The sequence below is a fragment of the Otolemur garnettii genome, unplaced genomic scaffold, assembly GCF_000181295.1.
Source record: "Otolemur garnettii isolate 467f Iridium unplaced genomic scaffold, OtoGar3 scaffold00005, whole genome shotgun sequence".
In the NCBI taxonomy this organism is placed as follows: Eukaryota; Metazoa; Chordata; class Mammalia; order Primates; family Galagidae; genus Otolemur; species Otolemur garnettii.
The window spans coordinates 8,292,407-8,313,843 of record NW_003852400.1 but is presented as its reverse complement, the minus strand read 5'-3'; positions in this window follow the sequence as shown (position 1 = coordinate 8,313,843).

The following is a 21,437-nucleotide window of genomic DNA, read 5'->3' as shown; positions in this document are numbered from 1 at the left end:
GTATCCTATAAACAAAACTGCAAACAGCTAAGCTGAATCCACTTCTTTGTGTCCTACAACTTTTAAAATAGCATTTGAGAGCTAAACGATCAAAAAGAGTTTAAAGAAAAACATTTTTAATTATTAAACTAAGTTAAGGAGTGATGACACATATACATTTTTTGCAAAATGATGAACGTAATCTCAATCTCAAGATTTCTGTATACTAGATGTCATAATGAGGAAAATTTGAGTTTTCTTTTTTCCATTTTAGAGATTAATAGATAAATTCTATATGATTTCAAATAAAGGAAATGTGTGTGAAGAACATTAAAGCTGGCAGAACGTATGAAATGTTGGCAGAGTTTCTCCTCCCTCCTTAAGAAAAGTATTTAAAGGAGATTGAAAATCAATGCACAATAATTTATATTGAAATAGGTTTAAAAGATGTTGAACTTTGCATGATTTACAAATGTTAGTGGGCATTTCTCTTGAAGAATAATATAAACTTATAAAAAGTAAAGCTAGTTTCTCACTTGCCTCAGTTTTGGATTTTTTAATTTTTAGAGTGTACCTCATGACAGAGAATTCTTATTTTAAAAATAATTGTGCTGGTATGATTATTCAATGAATTTTGAATACTTTAATCAAAATGATGACACCTTATGGTACAGAGGACATTATAAAAATTGATAATATTTGCAAATTCGCTACCACTTTTCTGCCAATTGAGAGTTGATCCGATCTCTCTGTCTTCTTTTGCCCACTTTTGGGGTCATTTTCTTATCTTCTCTCAAACTATCCCCTGCCTATGCCACAAAGGGAGATGAAAATATAATACTTTTATATATTATTGAGAAACTATGTATCACATTAAAGACATCTACTGATTATTTTATATGCCTATTATAAAATGTCTATTTTTATAAATTTGTGTTATTGATGACCTCTTGTCATGACTTAGCCATCTCAGTCATGCCACATGTTGTTAATTTTTTGTGCAAAAAATTACCTTTGCCAATATAAGTGTTTAAATAGGTTTTGCCTGCCTCTGTTCAAATATCTTTTTTTATTATTATTAAATCATAGCTGTGTACATTAATGCAATCATGGGGTACAATGTGCTGGTTTCATATACAATTTGAAATGCTTTCATCAAACTGGTCAACATAGCCTTCATGGCATTTCTTAGTTATTGTGTTAATACATTTATATTCTACACCTAGTAAATTTCACATGTAAGATGCACCGTAGGTGTGGTCCCAAAAATTACTCTCCCTCCTCCCATCCTCCCCCCTCCCCTCCTCTTCCTCTCCCCTTTCCCCTTCTTCTTGGGCCATAATTGGTTTATACCTTTCATAAGAAAGCTATAAATTGGTTTCATAGTAGGGCTAAGTACATTGGTACTTTTTCTTCCATTCTTGAGATACTTTGCTAAGAAGAGTATGTTCCAGCTCCATTCATGTAAACATGTAATAGGTAAAGTCTCCATCTTTCTTTAAGGCTGCATAATAGTCTATGGTGTACATATACCACAATTTATTGATCCATTTGTGGGTCAATGGGCACTTGGGCTTCTTCCATGATTTAGCAATTATAAATTGGGCTTCAATAAACATTCTGGTACATATATCTTTGTTATAATGTGATTTTTGGTCTTCTGGATATATTCCTCTACCTAGTAGAGGAATTGTAGGATTGAATGGCAGGTCTGAGAGTTCACATTTTAGCATTGTTTAAAGCCTATGTACAACCATCCCAACAATTCAATCCATACTGCAGACAAACCCTCACAGTTCTCTTGCAAAATGAATCTAAAGTGTAGCACTCCTAATTGCTACAGAATTGCTATGTCTTATTAAAGTATGACCAGAATCACTCCTCTTTTCTAATGCACCATGAATAGTTTTTGGCTAGAATAAGCTAGAATAAGCTTGGCTCTTTGCTTCCTTAACATTGCATATAAGACTATGCTGAAAACAATGTGGTTCCAACATACACGTCTCTGAAGATCTTGTTTAATGAAAGGGCTCAGTTAGTAGAAGTTAGTATACTCTCAAGGCTCATCTAACTGGTGATATTTCTCTTTCTGGATCCCCATTACTACATCAGGGCATCTCCACCCCCGTTTTGCATAAACCTCTATCCCCCCACCTCTATTACACTGTCTCCTCTTAATTACTGCCATTTACTACTGTACCGCATAAACAACTATTCACCTTAATTTACTGAATATATTGATATCAAAATTCAAATTGCTCTGGTTTGCTTCAGTTCCTACTCTTGACCTGGTGGATATCAGAATTCTAATAGAAGATCCAAAATGTAGCTTTAACTTTGCCACCACCACTGGTCTCCAGTTCCAGTTCCTCTTCACTGTGTACTTCAGTGTAATGCCCCAATATCGCCCTAAACTCCTATATTACCCAGATGCTCTGGCCACAGTCTCTCGTATTTTTTGCTTTCTCCTTATTTGTCCATTAAGTGGTTGTGAATCATACCAGTTTATGGGCCTCATTTTCTCTCTCTTCATCTTTTTGCCCCATCTTAGTTTATTTCCTGCTCACATAAATTCCATCATCTGTCATTATGATCCTTCTTTTGACAATCTCCTAGTCCCTGTGATTATTATATGTTTTAAGTGCACATATTCTGGAAAAAATCCCAATCTGGAATAAAATTATTCCCCTGCCTTCTGTGTGGCTTCACTCGGGTCGCTGTGCGTGACAGGAGAGGAGTTTACATGGGCAAGATGAACTCTCCTCATTACTAACCTCGACTCCTCACCATCTTTATTCCTTTTATTTTAAAGTCTTCTTTGCTATAATTTAATTTCAAATTTCTAAAAGACATTTTTTTTCTGTTTCTAAAGGACTCTCCACACTAACCCATTCCCTTATAAGGATAGATAAATACTTTGAAGTCATATTAGTTAAATTGTAGAATTTAAAAATATACAATGGTGGTGGTGAGCTTTCCAGGTCAATTTTTATTTAAAAACCCATAGCAGAGGAAAGTGCAATATTGGAGCACTGAACACTTTGAGGGTGTTGCTCAATATATAATGCTCATGTTTAGGTTCGTCTGCTGTACAGGATGGGAGTAAAAACTCAGGTCATCCCCAACGTGGAGTCTTAAAGAGAATCTCACCACATTATCTGGAACTACAACCATAGAAGATCAAACCTATCTCAGCGCACCTACTGCCCAAATCCCAGGGGACAGTAGGAATGTCTGCCTGGGACTAAACTGTGCAGAAATGACAGGAAAGGGAAAATACTTCTGAAACTTTGTGGCTGTAGAAAAATGTTATAATGAGCTCTCACCCCAGTTATATAGTTTTAGCCATTCAGAGAACTTGAATCCATAAACTTAACTTACTGTCTTCTTTAACAGGTAATTAGCTCCCCTCAGGTACCCTGGAAAAGAAAATGTAATTCCCTTCTTAAAAAATGGTGTGTTTCTCTCTATATCCATGCCAGCATCTGCCCTGGAGACTTTGTGGTGTGGGCTGTTCTTACTGGGGTAGGTGATATCTCAGGCTGGTTTTGATTTGCATTTCTCTGACCATCAGGAATGATGAGCATTTTTTCAAATGTTTGTCAGCCATTAGTCCGTGTTCCTCAGAGAAGGTTCTGTTCAAATCTCTTTCCCAGTGGTAAGTGGAGGGCAGGGTATGAGGGAGCAGTAATGGGGGAAGAGGGTAGGTGTGCTCCCACTTAATGGGCACAGTGTTAGGGTGTATGGCACACTTCTTGGGGGCAGAACACAATAAGAGGGGCTTTACCTAAGAAATACAAACATTGTCACCTAATTCTTTCTACTCTCAATAATAAATAAATAAAATATAAACACACCCCAAAATGTCATTTTTAACCAGAATCTCAAGACACCTCCACAAACATCAAATTTCTGGTGCACCAATTGCAAACCATCAAAGACAACCAGGGAGTAATGAAAAAAAAAAGCACGGGAAACAACCAGAAGAATTAAGAGATAGCTACATTAAACTATACAGACCTCAATAGTAGAATTAGCAGATGCAGATTTAAAAATAAGCATGCTCATTTTGTTTAAAGAAACAAGTGAAAAATTTGAGTTTTTCAAATAGAAAATTATAAGTATAAAAAAGACCACACAACTTATAGAGATAAAAAGACAGCACAATTAGAAAGTTAATAGATAAATTCAAAGAAGTTTAGACCTGAAGATAATCCTTCAGATTAATAAGGATTTATTAGTAAATGCTTATTAGTAAAATGAAAGATAAAGCAATATAAATTTGGCACAGGAAAAGATAAAAAACAAACAAACAAAAAAGGATAACGAGTAATGAAATGGAAAATGCCGGAGAAAGTCTAAGATAAGCTAGAGGGAGAAGAAAGAGGAGATGGAGAAGAAACAATTTACAAGGGGCTAAAGACTGAGAAGGTTCACAAACTCGGTGAATCAGTATTTGTGGAAGGGAAATGATGTATTCAATATCTGAAGTATCTGAAAGACATTGAGCCAAGAGAATGTCAGCTGCGGAGTAGCTGGCTGTTGTAAATTACTCCAGAAGCCGGAAATAAAAAGGATGACAGACTCACGACAGAAGGCCTCATACCATGTTGTGAAAACCAAAAGGTCTTCACGTCAAGCAGCGTGAGGACAGGCTGAGTTGAGAATCTTAAGTCAGAGAGAAATTCAAGGTAGGAGAATTCTCACACGTGGCTCCTTCTATGCTAAAATCACAGCCTAATAAGGAAGGTGTGGAATTGCAACAACCCAGAATTAAGACCTTGGCGTAACCATGTCTGGGAAACCTGAAGGGCCACATTTCCCTGAATTCCCCTGGCCAGGTGAGGCAGCCCCTTTCTTCTTGCTAGAAGCAGGCAGTCCTCCAAGTCATATTTGATTTTTCTGAGGACTATACAGAATACATGAAAGTTGAATGTGATTGTATATTAAAGGAGATATCACCTATCTTGTCCAGAGAAATGTGTGTACTATAACATATAACCAGTGTGCCAGGAATCCAGAGGGAGGTCTGTGACGTGGAGCTTGACAATGGGTCTCTGAGGTTAACAGAAATCAAGGTGCTGTATTACTCAAGGCTTTAAGTTTTCCCTCCTATGGCTTTTGTATCTTCGTGTATATAAATACATAAACATCACACATGTGTCAGGTCTAGAAAAGACCAAAATGTTCACTTTGTTTTGTTTTATTTTTAGAAACTCAGCTAAAGCTGTCGAAAGGCTAAATTCTATACTGCATGATGATCGTATGTGGAAGGAAGACTAAAGATAGGAAGCAAGGAGGATGTTTATACTTTTTAAACTACTAGGCAATTCTACACAGAACTCACGTAAATGAAATAGAATGATGCATAGAGGAAATTCATAATCATTAAATCAACCTTTTGAAACAAATAGATTATTCAAATCAAAGACTACTCTCGTCTGAATAGAGAATGACTACATTCAATTTTGGAATTATTGGCGCAGTCAGAATAACTATAAGAACTATGTGAGATTTCCAGTTACAACAAATAGAAATAGTCTTTTGACCATGAAGAATTCATTAAAAGTCTTTGGAACCCAGTTGGCCCAACTATAAAATGATTATTTTAAAAATGACCTATAAAATCCTTTTAAGCTCTAATAGCTTAAGTTTTTTGAAAACTCTGATTTGAAATCTGTATCATTCTCTCATTCTAAAAGACAATAGCAGGCTGTAGCATTATTGTTAAGACATGCTTAGAAACTATTCTCAGGGTTTTCATGATCACAGGACGTAGTTCCACCTTCTTCTAAGTCTCAAATGGTTTACACATTAGCCAATGGTTACTTTCCATTCTTCAGATTTGGGTTCATCCTATATAGATTCTTCCTTTAATTTTATTCTATTTTTTTCCTCTCTGTCATTTGAATGGCTTTTATCTCATACTCATGAATGTTGAAAAATCTCTTCTGTTTCTTCATGAAACTCCCCTAGTGACGCAGGCAGTGACCCACTCAGTGCTTGGTAACTACTATTAATTTAAAATATAATCCATACTATCTTTTGTAGTATTTAAGTCTTACCCTGCCAAGGAAAAAACAGTTATTTTAGGGACAATGTCATGTCTCGGGCATGTGATATCCATCCTAATGTCAGCATTATTACTCCCCAATGCTTAGGAACTAAAGGACACTCTCTTAGGATTTAACTGGTAGTAATCTTCAGAGAGAAGAGGAAAGCTGAGAAAAGATTGACATAGTTTCATCAAATGCTCAATCATGACCCAAATTCCTAAACCAGGTACATGACTGGTAAGTCTAACTCTGTTTTTATTGAGTTGCACAGTCAACAATTCACCTGCTTCTCGATGCTGCACCCCTGACATCTCACCACTAGCCACCTCTGCAAGCCAGAGCTGTATCTGTATTCTTTTGGATGTCTTGACAAAATCATGCCTCCAGGTAAATTAGTGTGAGATGAACTTAACTAACTTCAAAGAGCAAATAGCATGCAGAATTTGTAGTAAAAGAAATTTTGCCTTCACTGAAGACCAAAAAGAATTCTAGAACTGGAACACTCTAACACAAAAGATTTGTATATGATTATTTACTATTGTATAATTGTTATTATTATTCCTTAAAATTTGAAGTTGATACTTTATGCAGAAAGCATCAAGCATACAAAGCATCCAGACACTTAGCGCTCAGCACATACAATTATTTGAAAACAATTAGAAAATTATACATTGCTGTATAATATTTGGCTAGATAACTACTTAAAAAAAGTTAAGAACTATTAAAACGTAAACTTCATTTGGGGAAAGAGTATATTAATTTTTGTTCTTTCCTCTTGATATAAAAATGAAGGTGAATTTTGATTTATATTCATATGAGTCTTTCATTTCAAATATTAATTATGTAATTTGCTTGTGACTAATACAAATTGTTGAATCATAATGGTTAATAATACATGTTAACTAACAACAAGGAACATTAGTTAGTTATAAATCTAATCCTTAATTTTAAGTAAATGTCTCAGCTGCTCGTGTAAATACATTTCTCTGTAGATTTCTTAAATACATTATTTCCCTTTTAAATGTTGCAGTATATCCAAACACTTATTTTATTACAAGGGTATTACTTCAAACATAGGTGGTGGAAGTTAATGTTGTATATAATTATATAATTAGAGTCTTGCCCATTTAACTGTTTTTCATTCGTACCAAATTCAATTTTTTCTTATGTGTAGAAAAGAAAGGCAAGGAGTTCTATGAAATTTTGTACAAGTTTGTTGTATAAAGAAATGAGACACATTAAAAATAAATCTGACCCTTTTTAAAGGACGTCTACGAAGGTCCATCTTTAGGAGAAATTGTTTACAAGTGTCATTGAGAAAATTGATAGTGATTACTTTTATGAAAAATATTTAAAAGGAAGTAGTGAAGCATTATAGTATAGTGAAGCTCATGACTTCAGCAATAGAAGGACTGATAAACCTAAAGTTCACTTCTGTTTCTGCCACTTGTTAACTTCTAGCAAAGTCCCCAGCTCTCAGGGAAAATGACAGAATTAGAAATATAGTGAATAGTATCAGCTTGTGGATGGTTAGTGCTGTGGGTCAACTTTGCACAACGTTAGTGACCAGATATGTGGCCAAACATTATGGTGATGTTTCTGTGAGAGTAATTTTAGATGAGATTAATATTTGAGTAAAGCAGATTGGATGTGGGTGGACCTCATCCAACCAGTTGAAGGCTTCAATAGAACAAAAGTCTGACCTCCCTAGAACTGGAAAGAATTCTGCATTGGACAGCTTTCCAGCTTGAACTGCAAGGTCAGCTCTTCCCTGGGTCACTAGCCTACTAGTCTACGCTGCATATTTCAGACTTGCCTTAAAGTAAATATCTCTCTCTCCTTCTCTTTCTCTCTGCACACACACACACGCATGCACACACATACAACACAACATATTGGTTTTGTTTCTCTAGGGAACTCTCATACAGATTATATGATATTTGGTAAGCATTCAAAATTATAGTACATTTTAATTAATATCAATATCATTAGAAATTAAAATACAAACTACTTTAAACCTCTCTGTTTAATATTTTAAATTATTTTCTATGGGTACACATTATTTTAATAACAGATTAATAAAATAAGTCTTTATAAACTTGAATGTACCGGTATCCCAAGTCAAATTATTACCTCTATTTCCTAGTAACATATAATGGAATTTATAGGAAAATAGCTTATAATTTATGAAAGATTATTTTAAAATAAACAAAGAATTTTTGTAAAAAGACCTTAAGAGTTCATTGCAACTTAAACACACATTAACTTTGTATCTCAGAACCAAGGCATACCAAAGAGATCAGGGGTCATGGATGGGAGTCCCTCTGTTTACTGGGGCTTTTAGGAAAGGATATTGATGAATAAGCAGAGCTCTAACACCAGGGAAGAAACACAAGAAATAAGAATTATGCTAAAGAAAAAAATCTGGTTTTGAGATATTTTGAGTGCTAGATCTGGAAGAGATCTTCATTCTTTCCATCTCTTCATTTTATAATAAAGAAATCAAAATTGAGAATATTAGATTTATAACAGGTCATACTGCTACTTAGTAGCAGAAATCAGAACTCGCAATCATGTTCTGGGGTATATACTATACCAGTAGTACTGAAAAAACAGAATCAATGATAGGCCATATGTCACTATTATATAACATTGATATTCTCTTACTATGAGTAAAGTTTTAAACCTCTAATTCCTTAACAATATGTGTGAATTTAAACTTCACTGAGACATAAAGGGAATAAACACCTCTTTCCTACAGTGATCAAAGCAACTACAGTAAAACCTCTGTAAGTTGACCATCCAAAAGATAGTAACAAAGTGGGCACCATAGCTCAGTTGTTAGAGCTCCGACCCTGCACAGCTGTGGTGATGGGTTTGAACCTTACCTGGGCTGATTAACAAACAAACAAAAGGAGATAATAACAAACTGGTCAACACACAGAGGTGGTCAACATAAAGTAAGCCTACATACATGTATGTGTGCATATTTATGAAAATTAGGTCAAGTTAAGGAGATGGTTGATGTAGGGAGGTCAACTATGAAGATTCTACTGCATGTTCTTGTCAAGATATTAACAATGTAATTCCAGAAGATCATTCAATTCACTTTTCTAATATGGTATTTGATTTTTTCTTATTGCTTTTTAAGTTTATTTTGATCTTCAATCCAAGAACACCATCTAAATCTGTTCCATTCAATTATAATGTAAAGTCCATAACAGGAAAGTCCTTGGAGCTCTGTTTACTATGTTTCTAGTTCTGGGAATATGATCAGATTGATTGATTAAATAGATAGATAAAATATTAATTACATTTTCAATTACACAAAAAGACAATGACATATTGCCTAAAACACATTCTTAGAGATGTGAAACTGTCACTAAAAATAAATAGGAGTTTTGTATTTTAGGAAAATTTCTTTAGATCAATTTGTAGATATAGTTAGTTCTAGTCAGACAAACCTGTAACCAAAAATGTATAAAGGGCATTTACTTTAGGTAAAGTAACATACAATACAGCTCATATCCAAGGTAAACCTATTGTACCAGATCTATACTTTCTACAGCACAGAGTTTGGAAGAATGCAGTGCGATGTATAAAATGGCATCCAGCATCACTTCACATTGATAAAGAAAATACTTTCCTATAAAAAAATGCCTATGCTTCTTCAGTGATTAAATATCAAATTAAAAATAAGCAACCTCCTTCCAAAAAAACTATAATAAGTAAAACCAGCCAAAAATGCTTTTATCATCTCTAAATAGCAACTTCATTGGCCCATTTTTATTTCTAAAATCTTGTATTTGAAAGAAATAGACCATTTCTTTTCACAAAGAAATCTAACCATTAGAAATATAGTGTAGTACAACTGCCTGATCTATGAATATACTTTGTGAAACAGACAAATTGCTACTATTTAAATGAAGACGTGTTATTAACAAGAAATGTTATCTCTTATGAGTTTTTATCCCTAATAGGGAGTTTAAATCTGATTGATTCCCTTTTATATAAAATCTTATTTTTCTAATGCCCTCACCTATGATTTTAAATGTTTAAGCATTTACTCATTAAAATTAGTCCTGGGATAATAAAGAATTGTGGTAAATGATGACAATGTAAGGGTCACTTCTTCTTTCATGTTTGCAGTGCCTTTTCAAATATGATTATCATTTTAAAATTCTGTAAGGAACCATCAAAAAAATCCATAGATTTTAATAGCCAAAGTACAAAGAATTTTCTAACAAAGTTAAGGCAGAAGTAGCAGAAACTAATAGTATTTTTTTTGCACTTTGAGATAAATTATTTAAATTATATTTTAATCATTTACAGAAAAGTTAGCATCTTAGCTGAAAACAAACTAGGTGAAACAGAAGCCTGGGAAATGAATGCCAGACTATCAGCCTTTCCTGGCAAATGACATCTCATTTCATGCTCACTAGCTAATCAATAGCTTATTCATCATTCACTGATGTTCAAAACAGAATATCTATCATTTTAACCACGGAAACACTTCAAGATGTTGTTAGATTTTAAAAGTTCTCTACAAGACAGATAATTTATTTCTCTCTGAATCTTCCAGCATGACTAGTGAAGTCACTGTAACCTAAAAGGTATTTAATATATTCATTGAATGCTGAGAAGTAAAAAGGATAATGTTGCTCAGAGCAAGTTGATATGTCTGTGAAAGAGAGAAGAGAAATGATGAATTCAACATTTAGGCAAATTAAGGTACTGGAATTCAGAAAATAATAATAGCGGGAATCAAGGATAGCTGAATGCAAATTCCAAGAGAGATAGAAAAACAAAAGAGAATACGATGTAGATCATCATGAAAAATTGGAATAAAAAAGAAAGAGAAGTGTTAAAAGAGTACACAATTATGATCTAATAAAAAACGAATTAAAAAAATAGCATGGCGTGGGATTTTTAAAGTATTAATTTTTGATCTCACTCATTCGTTCATTTCTTTATTCATTCTTTCAGTGTACACAGATGCCTATCAAGTGCTAGTCACTCTTCCAGGCACTAGAAATTAGAAGCAAAGAAACATAAAACTATAGCTTCCCCGGAGCTACCAGGTTTAAATTCCAATGAAGTGCAGCAAATAAACAAAGATGCCATATTTGGTTTTGAAAGAGACAAATATTATAATAGGCTAAGAAGACAAAATAAGAGAGAGGTGTTACTCTTTTAGAGAGCTTGGTCTAGAGAAGGTCTTCTCCTACGTGGTATTTGGGAAGACTCTGAGATCTGGATGTTGGGGATAAAAGCCCTTCAGGGGTCTAGATATGTCTAGAAATGTCTCACAGTTCCAGTGCTGCTGGAGAGAGAGAAGGGGCTCGAGAATAGAAGGGATTAGCTAAAAGAAGTTACAATCAATTTATAGTATAGCCTGAGGTCTGGTAGCATAATTCCTCCTGCTTTCTTTTTATTTCTGAGTAATGTCTTGGCTATTCCAGGTTTTTTCTGATTCTGTATAAAATGAAGTATTATGTTTTCGAGATCTTTAAAGTATAACAGTGGAGCTTTAATAGGGATTGCATTAAAATTGTATATTGCTTTCAGCAGTATGGACATTTTAACAATGTTAATTCTTTCTAGCCATGAGCATGGTATGTTTTTCCATTTGTTAACATTTTCAGCTATTTCTTTTCTTAGAGTTTCATACTTCTCTTTGTAGAGTTCTTTCACATCCTTTGTTAGGTAAACTCCCAAATATTTCATCTTCTTTGGCACTACTGTGAATGGAATAGAGTCCTTGACTATTTTTTCAGCTTGGCTGCTGTTGGTATATATAAAGGCTACAGATTTGTGAGTGTTGATTTTGTAACCTGAGATGCTGCTATATTCCTTGATCACTTCTAAGAGTTTTGTAGTAGAATCTCTGGTGTTTTCCAGATTTACAATCATATAATCTGTGAAGAGTGAAAGTTTGATCTCTCCTGACCCCATATGGATGCCCTTAATCACCTTTTCTTCCCTAACTGCGATGGCTAAGACTTCCATTACAATGTTAAAAAGTAGTGGAGATGATGGGCAGATTACCTGGTTCCTGATATGAGTGGAAATGATTTCAATTTAACTCCGTTCAATACAATATTGGCTGTAGGTTTGCTGTAGATAGCCCCTATCAGTTTAAGAAATGTCCCTTCTATACCAATTTTCTTACGTGTTCTGACCATGAAAGGATGCTGGATATTACCAGAAGCTTTTTTCTGTATCAATTGAAAGAATCATGTGGTCTTTGTTTTTTAATTTGTTTATGTGATGAATTATATTTATAGATTTACGTGTATTTTTCCCAGCCTAGAGACCCTGGGACAAAACCCACTTGGTCATGGTATATAATTTGTTTGATGTGTTGCTGGATTCTGTTTGTCAGGATCTTGTTGAATATTTTTGCATCAATATTCATTAGTAATATTGGTCTATAATTTTCTTTTCTTTTTGGGCTTTTTCCTGGTTTGGGGATCAAGGTGATGTTTGTGTCATAGAATGTGTTGGGTAGCATTCCTTCCTTTTCTATATTTTGGAAAAGGTGAGTAATATAGGTACTAGTTCCTCTTTAAAGGTTTGGTAGAATTCTGACATGAAGCCATCTGGTCCAGGCTTTTCTTTTTAGGGAGATTTTGTATAGTTGATGCTATTTCAGAACTTGATATAGGCCTGTTCAACATTTCCACTTCATCCTGGCTAAGTCTTAGAAGTGGCATGCTTCCAAGTATTGGTCAATTTCCTTAAGATTTTCACATTTCTGGGAATAAAGTTTTTTGTAATATTCATTAAGAATTTTTTGAATTTCTGAGGAGTCTGTTGTTATTTTGTCTTTACCATTTCTCATTGATGAAATTAGAGATTTTATTCTATTTTACCTGGTTAGGTTAGCCAAAGGTTTATCTATTTTATTGACCTTTTCAAAAAACCAACTTTTTGATTTATTCATATGTTATATAATCCTTCTGTTTTCAATTTCATTTAATTCTGCTCTAATTTAATCAATAGTGATCAAAATAGCACAAAAACAGAGGGGCAGATATATGGAACAGAATAGAGAACCAAGAGATGAACCCAGCTACTTACCATTATTTGATCTTTGACAAGCCAATTAAAAACGTTCAGTGGGGAAAAGATTCCCCATTTAACAAATGGTGCTGGGTGGACTGACTGGCAACCTGTAGAAGACTGAAATTAGACCCACACTTTTCACCATTAACTAAGATAGACTCTCAAACTGAATTAAAGATTTAAACTTAAGACATGAAACTATAAAAATACTAGAAAAAAGTGCAGGGAAAACTCTTGAAGAAATCAACCTGAATGAATATTTTATGAGGACCCCAAGGGCAATTGAAGCAGCATAAAAAATACACTACTGAGACCTCATAAAACCAAAAAGCTTCTGCACAGCCAAGAACACAGTAAGTAAAGTAAGCAGACAGTCCTCAGAATGGGAGAATATACTTGCGGGTTATGTCTCCAACAAAGGTTTAATAACCAGAATCCACAGAGAACTCAAAAGTATTAGCAAGAAAAGAACAAGTGATCTCATCTCAGGGTGGGCAAGGGACTTGAAGAGAAACTTCTCTGAAGAAGATAGGCACATGGCCTACAGATATATGGAAAATGCTCTTCATCCTTAATCATCAGATAAATGAAAATCAAAACTGTTTTGAGGTATCATCTAACTCCAGTGTGATTAGCCCACATCACAAAATCCCCAAACCAGAGACGTTGGTGTGGATGTGGAGAAAAGGGAACACTTCTACACTGCTGGTGGGAATGCAAACTAATATTTTTGCATTCCCACTGTTCCTTTTGGAAAGATGTTTGGAGAACACTTGGAGGTCTAAAAATAGACCTACAATTCCTCTACGAGTTATATATCCAGAAGACCAAAAATCACATTATAACAAAGATATTTGTACCAGAATATTTATTGCAGCCCAATTCATAGTTGCTAAGTCATGGAAGAAGACCAAGTGCCCATCAACCCATGAATGGATTAATAAATTATATTATACACCATGGAATATTATTCAGCCTTAAATAAAGATGGAGACTTTACCTCTTACATGTTTACATGGATGGAGCTGGAACATACCTCAAGAATGGAAGAAAAAGTATCCAAAGTACTCAACCCTACTATGAAACCAATTTATAGCTTTCTTATGAAAACTATAACCCAATTATAGCCCAAGAAGAAGAGGAAAGGGAGCAGAGGTGGGAGGACAGGTGGAGGGAGGGTAATTGGTGGGACCACACCTATGGTGCATCTTACAAGTGTACATGTGAAATTTACTAGGTGTAGCATATAAATGTCTTAACACAATAACTAAGAAAATGCTTTGAAGGCTATGCTAACCAGTTTGATGAAAATATTTCAAATTGTATATAAAACCAGTATATTGTATCCCATGATTGCATTAATGTACACAGCTATGATTTAATAAAAAAGAAAGAAAGATGAAAGAAAGAAAGAAAGAAAGAAAGAAAGAAAGAAAGAAAGCAAGCTCAGATAAAAGAAGTTACAAGACCCAGATCTTGTGGGGTTTTATGGTCCCGATGGATCTGATACTGAGTGACCTGAGAAGCCATTAGAAGGCATTGATCAGAGAAATGACTTAATTTGACTTGCTAATAAAAACAACTTTGATTGCTGTGTGGATTACAGAATATTAAAAATTCAGAGAAAAGTGTGAAACTTTTATAATGTAAGGAAGAAAACAGTGTATAGTACTGACTGAATAAGAGCATTTATTATCACTAACATGACAAAAAAACTTAGAGAAAAGGCTAAGTGGTTCAGAGAAAGATGAAATTCAGTCAAAATTTATTTTACATGATGAAGGTGAACAGAAGGTTTCTAACTGATGTAGCAAGATAAAAATATCAAGATTTAAATTTTAATATAAGAAAGTGAACATTTAAAAAAAATACAGCATTCATACTGGAAGATATGTAAACATGAATGTTTACCAAGTGGAGAAAATGTAAATCTCAAGACTATTAAATATTCCTTCAAAATGAATGAGGAGGAGAAAATTATTAGGAGCCATAGGGACATGACCCAATGGCTTTAGTTCCTCACATTATCAATTCCCTCTTTACCTCTCTTTCTTACTGAACCAGCCAGGGCTCTCCATAGCTGTTTTCCCAGCTGTCCTCTGTTCCCATATATCCCAGCCAGGGGAGACATTACTTCCTTTATTCCTAGTAGCTCCCTACACACTTACAAACCCCTCTGGTTTACTTGTCTCCCTGCTTCAGACCAGACTATTTGTCAATTCTCTTAAGCCCACCTCTTCTCATAAGTCATCCTCTCACTCGTATCTTTTTTCCTTCTCCCGAGTCATTAAATAATCTCGTATGTTTCCCATGGGACTGACAAGGATGGCTTTACTTTGACACAGTGCCTCTTCTAATTATCATTTTCTTTCTTTCTTTCACATTCAGGCAAACTTGAGTTGTCTACACCTGCTTGCTTCCCCTTCCACACTTTCCTGGTGGAGGTGTGGAATGGAACTGGAATCTGATTCAAATCTTTAACATTCTTTTGAGATGTAATGTAAACCAAATAATAGAATGACTAATAATAACATCAGTAACAATAATAATGTTTCTACCTGAAGTTTTTGTGCATACAAGGTAAGTTCGTAAACTCATCCTAGAAAAAGTGATGTAGACCTCATTGCTGAATATTACTACCACCATCTTCAAAGTATTCCTTTTGGGAAGCTATGTCCTAATCCCAGCATCTAGTTGATCCTTCAAAGAAATTTGGGAACTCCTTTTCTGGAATACCCATCAAAGCTGTTGTCATATTCCCCTCTATATCAGGTGAGTAGGGAGGTTGTTCAATACAGTTATTTGTTTACTGGCTAACAAGTCTCTCATAGTGCCTTGTGTGCTAGCGCATTGTCATGATGCAAAAGCCATGAGTTGTTGGCCAAGATTTTCAGTTAAGACTTTCCTGTTTTTCTATCAATGTTTACTTGGTCTTCTATGCTTCGGACAGTCAGCCAATGATTTTGGAACACAATTCTACAAGTTTTTGCATTGTTTTTGTCAGTTCTGCTTGTTACTGGCCTCCTGACCTTTCTTCGTCAGTGACACTTTCTCCACCCTCAGAAAAACATTTACTCCTTTGATACACTGCCATTTTCTTAATGGTATTATTCCCACCAACTTGGACTAATATGTTTCTGACCTCACTTCCATTCTTGTCTAGTTTAACAAGAAATTTATGAATGTTTGTTTGCTGCTGTAATTCAAACTCCAACATTTTGGAGGGCACACACACACACAAAATACCTCAACAACCATAGTGAACACCACTCAGAAAAACATCAACGTGTGTCAACACAAACATAATTGTGAGACCCCGATGAACCACGCTTATGAAACCTTACCTAGGTGTTTGTACAGTGCTGCCAATGTAAGCATATGGTGGCAAGTTCATGAGGTTAATTGCCACACTTCATAGGTGCTTCTAAAACTCCATGAGAAATTATGACTAGTTTACATTGATTCCAGTACTCACTGGTGATATGATACTTAAAATATACTTAGGATTAAATGATAATTTTTGCTGACTTATTAGTGTCTTAGTATTTCACCTGGAATTTACATGGAAATTTGTATATATCTTCTAAGATTTTTTTGTCTTTCTTTATCTATCTATTAAGAGTTTTATTTAAAAAGTGGAATAAAACCATTTCATTTTTTATTAGTCATATGGTGCCTTAATTCCTGCAGTATCTTCTTTCACCTTGGAAAAATACTACAATTCTCTGAGTCAGTCTTATTGAGAGTTCATCTCATCTGTGACCTATGTAGAACATGGCCTTTTTCTCAATGGAGATATTTTCAGTGGCTAATTCTCATTTTAGAAGTCATATAAGTTTACTTGGAAACTGACTTTTTATTACATCAAATAAAAAGAAATAGAGCTTTTGTACTTTCTACCTCTTTAATGACTTTCAAAGTCTGATTTGAATTCTAGATATTTCATGAAAATTACCTATGTGACTATGTTTATATCTTTCTTATCATATGTCTTAGCAAGTGGTAATTTTTGTGTGGATTGGAAGTTTAACATATATTGTCATGCCTTATTATTTGTTTAATGGATAAACTTCTTGGGGTCTAAGATTTCCTATCCAAAAATGAACTAAATAATAAACCAGAGACAGCTCTCTTTGGAGCTTGCAAGGTTAGTTCTTGGCTGGCATCTGGGAATTCTGCATTCACCTTATCTCCTTAATGATGAAAGTAACACACTGTGCCTTGACTGTTTGTAGAAACCTTATGATTTATGATGAATATCTGTTTCCCTTCTGGGAGTCTGGAATTCTGGCATATGCTAGGCATGTGCATATAAGACCACCCTCTCCCCAACACCCTACCTGCCCCCAAAGTTAGGGGCCGAGTCACCAATGGGCTTGCTTAGGCAGAAGCATTGTACATATGCCTAGTGCTTCTGCATTTTTGTTTTGAGATAGAGCAGCATGCTCACATATGCCCCTTCACAGAAGGGAGAGAATGGAAGCACACTCTGCATGGATTTCTCACGTATCTCTTTCCTTTACTGCTTGTTGTGTATCCTTTCGGTGTAACAATCCTTAGCCATGAGTATCACTGTGTGCTGAGTCCTGTGAGTGCTTCTAGCAAATCTCTGAGGAGTAGAACAATCTTGAGGAATCCCAACACATCTCTTCAGAAGCTACTACATAAGTCTGTTACTCTTCATAGATTCTGGGTTAGGGATAAGGATTTTATTACTGACAAGTAGAAGATGATATGCTCTTTATCTGCAAGTGCCACGGGGTGACCCGGGATCACATATCAATACTCCCCAGTCAGTGGACTGGTGCTACAACTGAAGAACACCAACCTGGGGAAAGCCACCTCTTTCATAGCATTCCCCCCTTATTACTGGGAGGGATAGCTTACCTCATATTTAAAGGTTTCATGCTGCAAACACAATCCCACAAAATGTCCTGGGCAAATATCTGCAGGACCTTGAATCCTTGGAATATCCAGAAAGAATATACGAAATAGTCAGGGCCCATGGAAGATTATTCTTTCAAATAATACTTCTGAATATCTTGTAATATCTAATAAAATAAATATATAAAAGGTAGCACACTATTTTTTAGAGTTCTTTTATGCCATCAAGAGCAATTATACAATATTGGACATGAAATATAAACACAATGACTCGATCAGTTTCCTGTGGTTGCTATAACAAGTTATTGTTCATTTGGTGACTTAAAAACACTCAGCCCTACTATGAAACTAATTTATAGCCTTCAAAGCTATAACCCAATTATAGCCCAAGAACATGGGTAAAGGGGAGAGGGAAGGGAGGGGAGGAAGGAGGAAGGGAAGAGGGAGGGTGATTGGTGGGACCACTCCTATGGTTCATCTTACAAGATGAATGTGAGTGATTGGTGGGACCACACCTATGATTCATCTTACAAGATGTGAATCTTTCTAAATGTAGAATATAAATGTCTTAACACAATAACTAAGAGCATTTCATGAAGGCTATGCTAAATAGTTTGATGAAAATATTTCAAATTGTATATAAAACAAGCACACTGTACCCCATGACTGCATTACTGTACATAGGTATGATTTAATTTAAAACAATTTTTTTTGGTGGCTGAAAACAACAAAAATTTATTTTGGAGGCCAGACATCTTAAATCAGCATCTATGGACCAAAATGGAGGCATTGGAGTTTCAAGCTCCCTCCCTCTGGAATCTATAGGGAAGAATGTATTTCTTCTCTTCACATCCTATGTGGCGGCATCCGTCTAACTCCTGCCTCCATGGTGACACTGCTTTCTCCTCTGTGTCTGTATAATGAAATATTCTTCTGCTATTCTTGTATAAGGATCACATTTAAGGCCCATTCTGTTAATCAAGGATAATCTAAAAGTCCTTAATTTTGTCGTATCTAGGGACTCCTGTTATGCCATGTAAGGGATGTAGTCACAGGTTTCCTTTAGCTAGGTGAGCATAGAACGTTTGGACACAGTTATCTTTTCGAAAGATAGAAGATGATGTGCTCTTTATCTGCAAGTCCCATGGGGTGACACGGGATCACGTATGAATACTCCTCAGTCAGTGGAGTATTAGACCACCTTTTAGAAAGGTGGTCTTTAGAATGTTATAAAAGTTACACTATAATCACAACTAGATACCAGAAAATAGAGAAATAATCATTATCATTCATTATTTAGTTCTAAATAGGAAAGTCATCATTTTCTACTTGATTAATAAGTCTCTGGAGGTACTTTTAAGCCCATGTACATATTTTCATAAAAGAGAAAAATATAAAATCTGAAATAGAAAGCAGAAGTACTTTTTAAAATTTCTAATAAAATTGGCAGTGTGCTTTTATAAGGACTTCAAAATAGACTGAGACATAAAATTTTTTTTTTTTTTCTGCTAACATAGAATGAAATGATCATTAAGAGAATCAACATTTTTCTGTTTTAAACTACAGGTCAAAGAAAACGATAAGCAACACATATTTCTATTGTGCTTGGGGAAAAATTGCTGTGACATGGGAAAAGGAAAACAAAGGAGGATTTCTAGACTTTCGGTGGTTTACGAACTGTGAATTAGGAAATTTAACAAATACTGGTATCCGCAATACCTGTGCTTTAAATGTAGTGAGCTTTTACATCTAGTGTGTAGAAACTAAGAAATCATTAAGCATAAGGCAATCTTTAGTCTAAGGAAATTCTGGCTTTCTTCTCTTTCTAGGAAAGTATCAGACACATTTGTGTGTTTTAAAATCTAATAGGTAGTTCCAAATTAGAATTAGTAGCTTAGTTTACACTTGTAACTGTAATTTTAAAATTCCTGATACAGTTTTTCACACATCAGTTTACAACAACTCTCTTAAGCTATTTCTGGCTCACTTACATTTCCTAATTGGCAAGAAATATACTTTTCTATTTTTTCCCTCCTTTACTTGGAAAGTCAGAATTTAATCTCTTTAACTCTGAACAAAAAATTAACCGGAATATGTCTGGTTGCATCTTTGCAATTTTCGTGATAGCTAGTGAAGGCAGTACTTTGGATAGGTCTAGCTGGTGTAAGGAAAACTCTAGAACAAGTGTCATTATAGGTAAGATTCAGAGGCCAGGTCTGACTCTTCACCTGTCTTTGTAAAGTAGATTTTGTTGTAACACAGACATACTCATACATTTGTATATAGTCTATGATGGCTTTGGCTGTACAACAGAAGATTTGAGAAGATGTAATGAAGATTATGTGTCCCACAGAGTTTAAAATATTTTCTCATTCTCCCCCTCTTTTAGGTTGTTTGCTGATCTTTGATCTAAAAGAATGAAAAGTTGTATGGTCTGTTTATTAAATATGTGGCGATAAAGAAATGTGAAACCAGGTGAAAATCAGATCAGATTTAAAAAGCCATTATTAAAGTGCTAGAATTGTAGGTTAATAATAATATTAAATTTAAAAAATGAATACAAAGTCATGAATCTGGAGTCCCAAATTTAACTGCATAAATAAAACAAGATTTTGGTGGGTCCTCATCTTTAGACAGGTAATCACAAATTTAACATGGGATGGTATGATGGTGGCTGACAGACATATAGGCCAACTTTCTGAACTAACAGAAGTATGTTTCTAGATTAATAAAACCATTTACAATAACTAATAATTATCGAATATGATATGCCCTATGTGATAAACACTCTTTGAAGACTGTGTTTATGAATTTGTAATGAATTAAATCATTGCCATGCTAACTCCTTTAGGTAAATATTATATCCCATTTTATATGTGAGAAAATTGGAGTACACAGAGCTTCCTGCCATAGATCATATAGCTCATAAGCTCTAGAAGAATGACAGAATTCACATCTGGGTGTCTTTCACCAAAGTCCATGTTCTTAACTCCTAGACCAGAGGACAAATTACATAGAGGGTTGTAATAACTTTGGCCAAATATTTGAAAAGCTCTCATGTGTAAAAATACCTAATGTATTCCTTTAGAGTTATTTCTTTCAGATATCAGTATTAGAACAGCATGATCAAAGATATATGACTTTGGTCATATAAAACTTTTGTTTGCAATTAGAAGAATTGTCGCAAATGATATTAACTTCATGTCTATTTTAAACTCATAATAAATAAATTTCTCCAGAATCCGTGGATGATTTTTTTATTGAAATTTTCTGATGGAGACTTTTTACGAAGTGAGAAAATTCTAGACATGTTCTAACTAACTATTTGATATATAGAAGAAGAAATCAGGGAAACTTGGATTTGCTCTGGCATCTTATTCTGAAATCATTTTTGCCACGTTGGAAGATGACTTGCCTAGAGCGAGACCAAGTCTGGGATGAGCTTAAGAG